The sequence below is a fragment of the Pogona vitticeps genome, chromosome 1 (genome assembly GCF_051106095.1).
Source record: "Pogona vitticeps strain Pit_001003342236 chromosome 1, PviZW2.1, whole genome shotgun sequence".
Classification (NCBI taxonomy): Eukaryota; Metazoa; Chordata; class Lepidosauria; order Squamata; family Agamidae; genus Pogona; species Pogona vitticeps.
In genome coordinates this window covers 759,051-769,284 of record NC_135783.1, presented here as the reverse complement: position 1 = coordinate 769,284, position 10,234 = coordinate 759,051, and the positions used below count along the sequence as shown (strand labels likewise).

General features: G+C 63.7%; 1 protein-coding gene across 1 annotated transcript in view; it reads left to right on the top strand.

The window, feature by feature from the left end:
* Positions 1–1,070: 1,070 nt before the first annotated feature.
* DNMT3A (DNA methyltransferase 3 alpha) overlaps positions 1,071–10,234 on the top strand; it is a gene marked incomplete in the record, with an annotated part of 79,590 nt that continues 70,426 nt past the window's right edge. Inside the window, 1 exon segment of the mRNA XM_078381110.1 lies at positions 1,071–1,205.

Genomic DNA, 10,234 nt, shown 5'->3' with positions numbered 1-10,234 from the left:
TTCTCAGCCACACTAGACGCTGTTCCAAGACCTCCATACAGAGCATGTGACCATCGTCTCTCGAGACTGAAGGAGGCCTACACACACGCGCTCTCTCACCCTCTTAGCTTTTAGGGGACGACTTTCCCGCCCTCTAGAATGAAGAGAGCCCGAGAGAAGCGGCTTGGAACTCCTCACCAGGCATAACTTCAGGGACCTCCATTAGGTCTCAAGCCCCCAGAACCCGCGTTTTGTCCCTCCTGAAGCAAAGCAGGCTCAGACATAGCTTTCCTCAACGGGAGGAGCTGGCTGGGCTCTGGGAGAGCCGGGACACTCATGAATCCTTTTGGGCAGGCCACTCTGTCTCTGCCCGTCCTACCTGGCAGGGCTGTTGTGACCTGGGAAATACACCCCTGTTTCTTTCTCCCTTACTTCCTTTTCTTTTCTCTCTCTCTCTCTCTCTCTCTCTTTCTTCCTTCCTTTCAAAAAGGCTCTCCCTGCCCGCCCTCCAGAGCGAACGCCAAACGGCAACCTGCGGACGGGGCGCCGCTGCCGCGGGGCAAGAGTGCCTCTGAACATGCGGCCGCTCCCTCCCCACGGCGCGGGGCGGCCGGAGGCAGGGCCGTGCACGGGGGACCCGCGGGCGGCCGCCGCCGAGGCAGGCAGGCAGGCAGGCAGGCAGGCAGGCAGGCAGGCAGGCAGGCAGGGAACCTCGTCGCGGGAGCGAGCGAAGCACGGGGGAATTCCCGGGCTGGCGGGGCTAGCCAGAGGCGGGAACCCGGCGGCGCTAGGGCCCGGGGGAGGGGCGCTCGCGGGCTCCCCCTGGCGGCGGCCGGTGGCGGGGTCCGAGCGCACTCGAGCCGAGCCGAGCCCGAGCCGAGCCGAGCCGAGCGGCTTCGTTGCTGCAGTGGAGGCGGCGGCGGCGGCGGCGGCGGGCGAGGCCTCTCCTCCTCCTCCTCCCGGGCAGGGCGGGCAGCGGAGCCGCGGAGGCACCCGCACGGAACACCCGCCGCCCCAACAGCCGCGGCCGGAGCCGGAGAAAGAAGAGCGGCGGCGGCGGCGGCGGCGGCGAAGGAGGAGGAGGAGGAGGAAGAAGAGGAGGGGGCGCAGGGGAGGGAGGGCCCCCCCCGGGAGGGAAGGCAGCCGCCGCCGCAGCAACAGCAACCGCTGCAGAAGCAGAAGCAGCAGAAGCGCCGCCGCCGCCGCCGCCGCCGCGGGGGCTCCAGGTAAGAGGCGGGGGGGGCCCTTGCGAAGGCACCAGCAGGGAGGGGGCACCGCGGTGCCAAGGGCGGGGGGGGCATCCTCGGGGCCAGGGCCCCTCTGCTCTGCGCGCGCCCGCGATGGGGAGGGAGGGGGGGGCGCTGCCTTGACAGGCGAGGCTGGGGCGGGCATCCCGGCAGAGTCGAGCCCCCCCCCCGCCCGGGACGGCATTTTGCAGGGTTCCTCTCCCCCCCCACCGCACACCCCCCCCCGCGGGCGCTTGTTGCATTTCGGGGCAGGGCCGAGCAATGGCAGGTCCCCCGCCTTGGCCCCGGGGGGGGAGAGCATTTTCTCAGGCTGGCAGCGCTTCCTCCGCCTCCCCCCTCCTGCCCCCCCCTCAAGTCCAGGCGGCTGGCACGGGGACCGGCGCGGTGGGGGCAGCGCAAGCGACGGGGCCCCCCTCTCCCTTCCCCCCCCCCCCGGGGGCTGGCTGCACTTGAACTTCACGGCTCTTTTGGCCGCGGGGGGGGGGGAGGAGGAGGAGGAGGAGAGCGCGGCGGCGCGCTCCCGGTGCGAGGGGGTCCGTGCTCGCGGGCGCGCGGGCGCGCCGCCCTCTGTACAGTATGCGTGTGCGAGTGCTTGTGTGTATCTGGGCGCGCGTGCGCGACGAGGCCGGCGGGGGCCCCCCTCCTCCGTTTTCGAAAACCCGAGTGTCCCCGTTTGCAGACGTGCAAAGACGTGGCGAAGGTTCCGCAAAGGCGCCTCCGGTGTGCGGGGGGGGCGCGGGGGGGGAACCTGCCGGGGGTTTCCATCCTTCTTTCCCCCCCCCCCCGCCCGCCCCTGAGATTCTCCTGCAAAGCGGAATGCTCGGGGGCTGCGCTTGCCAAGCGGGGGGGGAGGGGAGGGGAGGGGAGAGCGGCAAAATGGCAGCCTGGCATGACCCCGGGAGGGGTTGGGGGTTCCTCCCGTGCCAGGGGGCCCCTCCCCGAGCGAGGGGACGTGCAGAGCAGTGCCAAAGCCGGGGGGGGCGGTGGGGGTTTGCGCCCGGATCTGCCTCCGCTCTCGCTTCCTCCCCCCCCCCGCCATAGGCACACCTGTGGCTGGCTCGAGTCCGTCGGGGGGGGACACGACGACGAGGAGGGGATGCCCCTCTGCAGCGCTGCCCCTCCCCGCCTGGCAAGGGGGGGCGCGCGGCGGAAATGATGCTTGCCCGCGGGCTTTCCAGCGCCCCTCGCCGTCGTATCTCCTCCTCCTCCTCCCCCCCCACCGGCGACTTGGGGGTCGGCCCCGGGGATGGGGGGGCTCGGGCTGTCACCCTTCCGGGCCGGGGGGGGGCGTCAGGGCAGCCGTGTCCTTGATGGCCTGGCAGCGCCGGCGGTGAAGGGCAAACGGGGACGGGGGCGCTCCCTCGCCCGCCCGCAGGCCCCCCCCTTGCTCAGGACGTGCTTTGCGGGGACGAGGCCCCCCCCCCGAGCTGCCCTCTCCCTAACGCAGCGGCCCCTCCCGCGGATTTTCCATGCCAGCCCTCTCCTTCCTTCCTCTCTCTCTCCCCCCCCCCGCAGTTGCGTGCTTCGCAGCCCCGGACTGGCACGGTGCCAGGCTGACGGCTCCTCCCTCCCCCCTCCCTCCCTCCCCCCGCTACACGGAGCCTCCTCCTCCTCCTCCACCAGCGTGAGCGAGCGCGCGGGTGGGGGGGGGCGCTGCTTGGTTGCTGCCGTCCGCCCGGTGCCAGCCTGACCCGCTGAACTGGTGCAGCCCCGATGCGGGAGGGGGCAAAGGGGGGGCAGAGGAGGGGCCGGGCAGCCCTGAGCCTTTCCTTCTGCCCAGCTGCCCGCTGCCCACCGTCCTGCTTGCCTTCCAGGTCGCGCGCGGGGGGGGGGAAGCGCCTCTCCTCTTTGTGGAGGGAGGGGTCGGTGGGGTGGGTGTTCCCCTGTGGGGCCGGCCCCTTACCTTGCAGGTGTCCCCAGGCGGGCAGACGGAGGGGCTTCTCTGTGGCCGGGAGGGGGGAGGCCGTGTGGCCGGCCTCCCTCTCACCAGGGCCAGCGAACGAGGGAGACCCCCACCCCCCACCCCGGGATCCATGGTGTCAAACTATTTCAGGGACCCGGGCAACACCGGGGGGGGGGCGGCAAAGGCCCCCGTCGGTTCCTGAGCGGCGGCTTCTCCTCCTCCTGGCCGGACAGAGATCTGGGACGGGACCTCTTCGGCCCCCAGGAGGAGCACCGGCTGGGGGGGGGGGAAGAGAGGGAACGCCCCCCCCCAGCCGTGCCTGGAGTAGGAGGGCTGTCCCTGTGGGCACCTCTGCCCACCTGCCCTGCCACGCCGCCTGCCCAGGGGGAGTGTTTTGGCTAAACCTCTTCAAGCCGATTCTTCAGGCCCAGCAGCTTTGAAAGGTCCTGACAGTTGCGGGGAGGGGGTCTGACCTTTTGTGCGCTGGGGCGGGGGGGGGGTCCTGGCCCCCAATAACCCCTCGCCTGCCGGGTCAGCTGGAAAAATCCTAGCAGGCGCCTTTTCTCCTCCCAATTAGAGGGCTGAAAACATTTAGGGGGAGAGAAGGGGAGGGGGGCGCGCGCCTTGCCTGGAGGGATTCTCCAGCAAGAGGGAGGGGCGGGTGTTTGGGGGGGTTGGTGGGAGGGGGTTCTCAGGCCCCCTCCCTCAGGGCACCCGGCTTAGATTTCTGGGTGGGGCTGCATCCCTCGGATTCCGTCCTGGCTCCGTTTCGCAGCGCCTTAGAAGGCTCGTCCCGGGAAAGAAGAGAGGAGGGGGAGATGCCTCCCGAGAAGGCAGGAAGGAATGCGCGCATCCGGCAACTTGGCCGGGTCCCATCTTTTGGTCACGCCGTGCAAGCCTCCTCTGCAGGGCGGAGACCCTCCTCTCGGGGAGGATTCTCCTGCAGTTGGCCGCCCCCACCCCAAAAAGAGGCCACGTTCCTCGGGTTGAGGAGGGGCCTGGCCTGGTCCAGCTCCTGCGCTGCCGCCGCCGGTCTCCCTCCACTTAGCGACGACGGAAAGGCGCGCTCTGTGTGTGCGTGTGTCCGTGTGCGTGTGCGGGGGGGGGGAGGCAGCGGGGATTGCTCGGCAGGGCCTTTCCCAGCCCCAGGCCAGTGGAGGACAGACAGGTTGCGACCTCAGCAAGGGACCTCCTGACCTCTCCACCTGCCGGGAAGGCCAGCCGCCTGCCCGCCCGCCGGCCCGCCCTTCTTCTAATCCAGGGCAGGCCTGCTCTGCCGAGAGAGCTCCTCCTCGGAGGCAGGAAGGCAGGCAGGAAGGAAAGGGGAGCGGGGTGGCCGAGCCAGCGAGCGCAGCGCAACAGAGCGCAGCGGCGGCGGCGAGGTTAGTTCAGGCCATTGCGCTGCTGCTGCTGCTGCCGCGAGACTGCGGAGAGGAGGCAGCCCCGAGAGCCGGTTGCGCCCGCCCGCCTTCCTTCTCCATCCGGGCATGCCCGGGGGGGGGGGGGGGCGCTTCATCGAGCGGGCTGCACCGCAGAAGCAGACCCGGGCTGGCCACGGGGAACGGCTGGCAACCTTTGCCTCCGCCAGGGCCGAAGGCTGTTTTATTCTTTTGGGGGGGGGTGTGTGTGCCGGCTACTCCCCTCCCCGGCCGAGGGAGGGGACGCCTGGTCTCTTCGGACCGGCCAGGTTTCCCCTTCCAGAGGACGTGCAGGGGTATCCAGGAGAGCCTGTGCCTCGTGGCCACCACCTCGGACAAAGGAGCCCTCCTGCTCGCCCATCCTCGCTGGGCCGCTGTTTGCAGCAGAGCCGTCCCGATCGTTGGTTTCCGCTGTGCCAGGGTCACCCCTTCCGCTCAGTGCCTTCCTGGGTTTGCCGAAAGGACCGAAGGGGCCCACCGGCCGAAACCTTTCCTGGTGTCCGGCCATGGCAGAGCTGCATTGCCGCCAGCAAGGTCGACGGCCGAAGCCTGAGCTTCTGCCCACCTTCCCATCCTTTGCTGAATTTCCCTTCAAATCGTTGGGCAGAACAGGAGGGATGATTTGCCAGAGGTGTGAACGGCCTTCCCAGCACTTCCTGGCGCCTCTGAAGAAGTCCTTTGAGCATGAATGGGCCTGCAGAAAGGCACCTGTGGCCTGGTTGCTCTTTCTCACAAGGAGGTGCTTGGCGAACCCTTGGTCGCTGGCCCATCGTGGTGTCCGGCAGAAGGAGGGCAGAGCCAGGATGTCCTGGAAGAGGGCAGATCTGACTGCACCCGGGCCAAGCGTTTGGCCGAGGCAGCGGTCGGTCTTTTCAGCAACGCGCGGCTGCTCCAGACAGGGAGCGGGGTGTGTGCCGGAGCATCCCTGTTTGGGGCCGCTTCGTGTGGCGCTTCTCTGGGCACCACGTAGAGTGGCATCTGCAGCGAAGACTGTGGGTGGCGGCGGGTGAACCCTCGTCCCAGGCGGTGGCAGCGGCTTTGGAGGGTTTTTATTTTGCCTTTTCAAGGCACTGTGGGAAAGCCCCTCCCTCCTCTTTGGTGGGTTGAAAGGAAGGGGCGCACGAGGGCGAGCGAGGGTGCTCGGGCACCCCCAGAGAGGAACCCTCGTGCCTGGGGAGTTTTTGAAAGGTTTCTAGGAAGACTTTAGGAAGTTCTCGGCCGGCCAGGATGATGTTCCTGTTGGACAGACTTGCCATGGAGGTTCACGGCGGCAGCTCAGCTGTGGAAGCGTCTGTGTTCCTGCACGGGTGGAAAAGAAGGAGAGGTGGCTGTGTCAGCCTGGCATCACCCTGAAGCCAGACCACGTGGCGGCGGTATTCCCTCCTTCTCTTTGCGGGCTGGCTTGGCTTCTCTGTGCCTCGGGGCCCGGGTGCTGATCGCATGCCGCTCTGTGGCAATGGGTTGCCACCCCTGGCGGAGGGCCCAGGACGGCTGCCTGCCAGTGCCGAGCAGGGAGCGCCAGGGCTGCTGCCTTGGGGGTGGGTTGGGGGTGGGGGTTGCCCTCCACTGTTTCCCCACCTGCCCCCCAAGAGGGCATGGTTGTCGGGACCTGCTCCTCTGCACCTGGAGCGGAGTGGGGGAGGGAGAGGAAGCATGCCCCCATCCAGATACTTGGCCCACTGTTGGCTCTCTGACGTCTTGAAGGATGGATTCCTAATTTTTGATGACCTGAGGGTACGAGTTTATTACAGAGCTGGTCCACCCCTCCTTGGAGAGCTCGGGCGCAAGGGGTGCCAGTCTCCTTCCTGCTGCCCCTTTTCGCTCCCGGCAGAACCTTCTTGGGGCTGAGTCAGCACCCGCCATGGCCTGCCGGCCGGCCCGAAGGGACAGGTGTGACTCAGGGCGGCCACCCTTTCTCTCTCTTGGCTCCCTCCTCCTGCTGCGGCCTGTGCTCAGTGTCTCCTCTGCAGTGTCTGGGGGAGTGTGTGTTGCAAGGGGGGGGTGAGCCCTCTATCTGAATCACCCCCAAAGGGTGGAGGAGGAGCAGGAGGAAGGGGAAGAGGCCGTGTGCACACGGGGCGGGGGGGGCTGTGGAATTAGCCAGCGAGGGCAGGATCAGGGGGGCCGGCATGTGGGGTGGGAACAGGGCTGCCCGGGGCCCTTTTCTGGACCTTCGTCAGCGCGGGTTCTCCTTGGAAGAGCCAGGTGGGGGGTCGTGCCAAGAAAGGGCTCTTCCTTGCCCAGTCTGTGCCCCAGGGAGAGAGAGGGGCCGGCGCCTCGTCTTGATGCTGGAGGTTCCCTTCCTATCTGTCTCTGGCCAAGGAAGCCGAAACTCAGAGCTGGCGCCCCCAGCCAAGGGGGTCTTCGAAAGGGTTCACATGAGCCTTGAGGAGGTGCCCAGGCTATCGGGGGGGGAGGGGCTGCTGGGGTGTGACGGGCACCCAGGCGGTCCAGTTGCCCCTCTTCCTTCCATGCCCTTCCACATCCTCCCGCCTGCTGCTGGCCGCCTTCCGATCCTGCACCTGGTCCCTTGATGGGCTGCGCGGTGACCCAAGGCACCAGGGCCTGCTTTCTGTTTTTTTGGAATTACTTTTGTGCAGGGCGGCCTCTGCTTTACTTAACCGCCCCCCCACCCTCTCTATCTCTCTCCCCCCTTTCTCCACTTTGCTTCCTGCTGATCTCTTGCTCTCTAAGGAAATCTGGAGAAGTGGCTGTACGCGCACGCGCGCGTGGGGCCTCAGCCGGAAGTCAGGCGTCCTTCCTTGCTCTGTGTTGTTTCTGGAAAGGACTCACGTGTCCATTTGCAAGCCGTTGCGGGGTGGGGGTGGGGAGGCCTGGTTTGTGGGTCATCAAGAAGAGCATTAATTGGTCACTGCAGTTCTGGAAAGCAGTCGGTTTCACTTCCCTCCTTCTGCTTGCTTTTAAAGAAGGCAAAAGATAGGAGGGCAGTTCAGCTTAATCCAGGAGCAGGATTGCGGCTGTAGGGGGTTTCAGGAAAATGTGTGGCAGCTGGGTGGCTCTCTCTCTCCCCCCCCCCCCCCCGCATCCAGTCCTTTGGAAGGATTTCCCCTGGTCCTCCGTGGCGTCCCACGGCTCGGGGTTGAGGATGGTGATGCGCATGGCATTCATGGCTGCAGTGTGGCAAAAGGCTCCTGGCCGGAAGGGGAGGTTTTCGACCTGGGGACCCTGCAAAGGAGGAGCAAAAGGCCAAGCAAAAGGAGGCACAGACAGTCTGATGTGAATTTCTTCGGTATCTCTATGCTGTATCTGTGTGTTTTGCAAAACTTTGCATCTTGCCTCGTTCTTAGACAGGGAGCCGAAGGGGCAATATTGTAAGCGTTCTTGGAAACGTAAATACTGTAATAATGCTTCAATGGAAACAGCAGACTAACCCCTAAAGCTGGCATGCTGGGTCTCTGCCTGTTAAAAGCAGGATCTGACCACGTTCATACGGAGCCATGCTTTACCTGTTGCTTAAACCAGAGCACGCTCAGGGCCTGGTGCTTCTTGGTCGGTTGAGCATCCGGAAGGTGGGATCCGAACCGCCGCCACCGAGAGGTTGTAGACCTGGACGTTTGCACGGCCTGTGTCTGATCTGGAGGTTTCTGGTTGCCAGAAGGTTCCACCCGGAGCTAGTTCTGCTCCTCTGGGTTTTTGCTCTGTGAGGATCCCCACCTGCTCCCCTCTGGAATTGGCACTGGACGTTTTAAGTCAAAGATGCAAACTCAGTTCAGCCAACTGCTGTGAAGAGGTTGCAGAACGAGTGGGTTTCCTTCATGGCGGGCGAGGGTTCCCCATCTTACTCTACAGTGTGCCTCATTTTTTGACAGAATGTGGGGCACAGACATTGTGTCAGCTGCATTGTGCAGAGGTAGCTTGGGAGGTTTGCACATGATGGTGTTTGATTCACTTCTGATCTCTCAGTGCAATCAGGGGAGGGGAGGACACTGGCTGAAGATGCTGGGAAGCAGAGCTGCCGGTCCTTCTTGAGCATCCTGGGCTAAAAGGGTGAGGGGGCAATGGCTCCTGCCCATTTGGAGCAGTCCAAGCCTGGCAGCCCCCCCCCGAGATGATTCTGCGTGCAGTTCCACAGATGCAGTGGCTGTACACGTTGCAGCAGTAGCGTGAAACATGCAGAGGGGACCACCTGCGTTTTCCCACCCACCCCACCTCCAGCCTGCTCCTGCCTTCCAGTCAGGTATGGAAGCTCTCTGACAGATGATTCCCCTCCCTCCCCCCATAGTCTGATCCAAGGGGGCATGAAGACTGGTGAGGAGAGGGCAGGACTAGGGCCGCTCACCTTGCGGGGGGGGGGGCGAGGGAAACCACCTTTGGCACAAAGATCGCTCTCTTTTCATGCCGGAAAAGACCATTTTCTGCTTTCAGGCTATTTTAAGGTTCAGTTCTTTTAGCAGCTGCTATGATGTTTATTATAATTAGAGTCTGTGTTTTGCATTTGTGCTGTTATTGTTGTTGCATTAATATAAACAGCCCTGGAAGAGCAGGGCAGAACAAAGCATATGAATTTTGAAAAGAAAGAAAAAAGTCTGAGAAATTGGTATTCTTGTAGCCAGTCTCTTAAGGATGCAGGTGAGATGCCGTTGGGAGAGGTGGGTTGGGAGATAACCGTCCATGCTCAGAGAGGGCTTCTCGCCACCCTGGAGGAAAGCGGGAAATGGGAAGCGGCAGGGTTCCGTTTTCAGCCCTGTTTTTGGATGAAGGCTTTGGGGTGGGGGTCCTCACATTTGGAGATGACACCAAACTGGAAGGGGTAACTAATGTTTCGGAAGACAGGGCCAGGGCTCCTGATGGAGGGTTTGGCCAAAGCAAACAAACTGAACTGTAAAGATCTCCAATGAAGCAGGAAAAAAACAGACACACAAATGTGAGGTGAGCAACCGCCGGCCCGGCAGAGGTACGCGTGAAAAGAGTCTAGGTGCCTTGCTAGAAGGCAGGCTTGACGTGAGCTCACGGTGGGACGCAGTGGCAAAGAAAGCAGCTGTGATGCTTGGGGTTTTTTCGCACAGATGTAGGGTGCCCAGCAATTAAAAGGAAGCGGTCGTACCTCTCTGTTTTGCTCTGCCCGGGGCTACCCCTGGGTTGCCCTGGCAGCGCTGGAGGTGCCACGCATGGTGGTCTCATCTGTTCCCTCTACTGGAACACCTGCGACTCCAGAGTCCTTTTGGAACGGATTCTCTCTCTCTCCCCCCCCACCCCACCCCCGTTTTGGTACTCCACCGTGGCCCTTTGGGCATCTCTGCCTTGCTCCTGTGTGCTTCGTCAAGAGCCTGGCCCGGCAAATATCTTTCTGACAAGCCTTCCGGATGCCACAACAGGCCCTCGGTGGCACTTCCCTTCTGGCCTTACTGCCAGTGGCGCCGTGGTAACCCTGAAGTTCATAACAACATTGCAGTATGTAGACACATGCACATGGCGCATAAATATGCTCCCTTGCTCACATCTGGGCAGCTGCAACCTGATGCGCAGCTACCTGGCAGCGAGCTCTGCTTGGCAGCTGATGGGCAGAGGTTCAGCTAGCAGAAGATACCGAGTTTTTTTTTTTTTACCAAAGACTTTCTCTCCAGCTGCTCGAAATGGGAACTTCTGCTTTGAATCAGAGAAGAATCTTGCAAAGCCTTGTTAGTCTTTGTACTGTAGGAATTGCACAGAGAAAAGAAGGAAAGGGA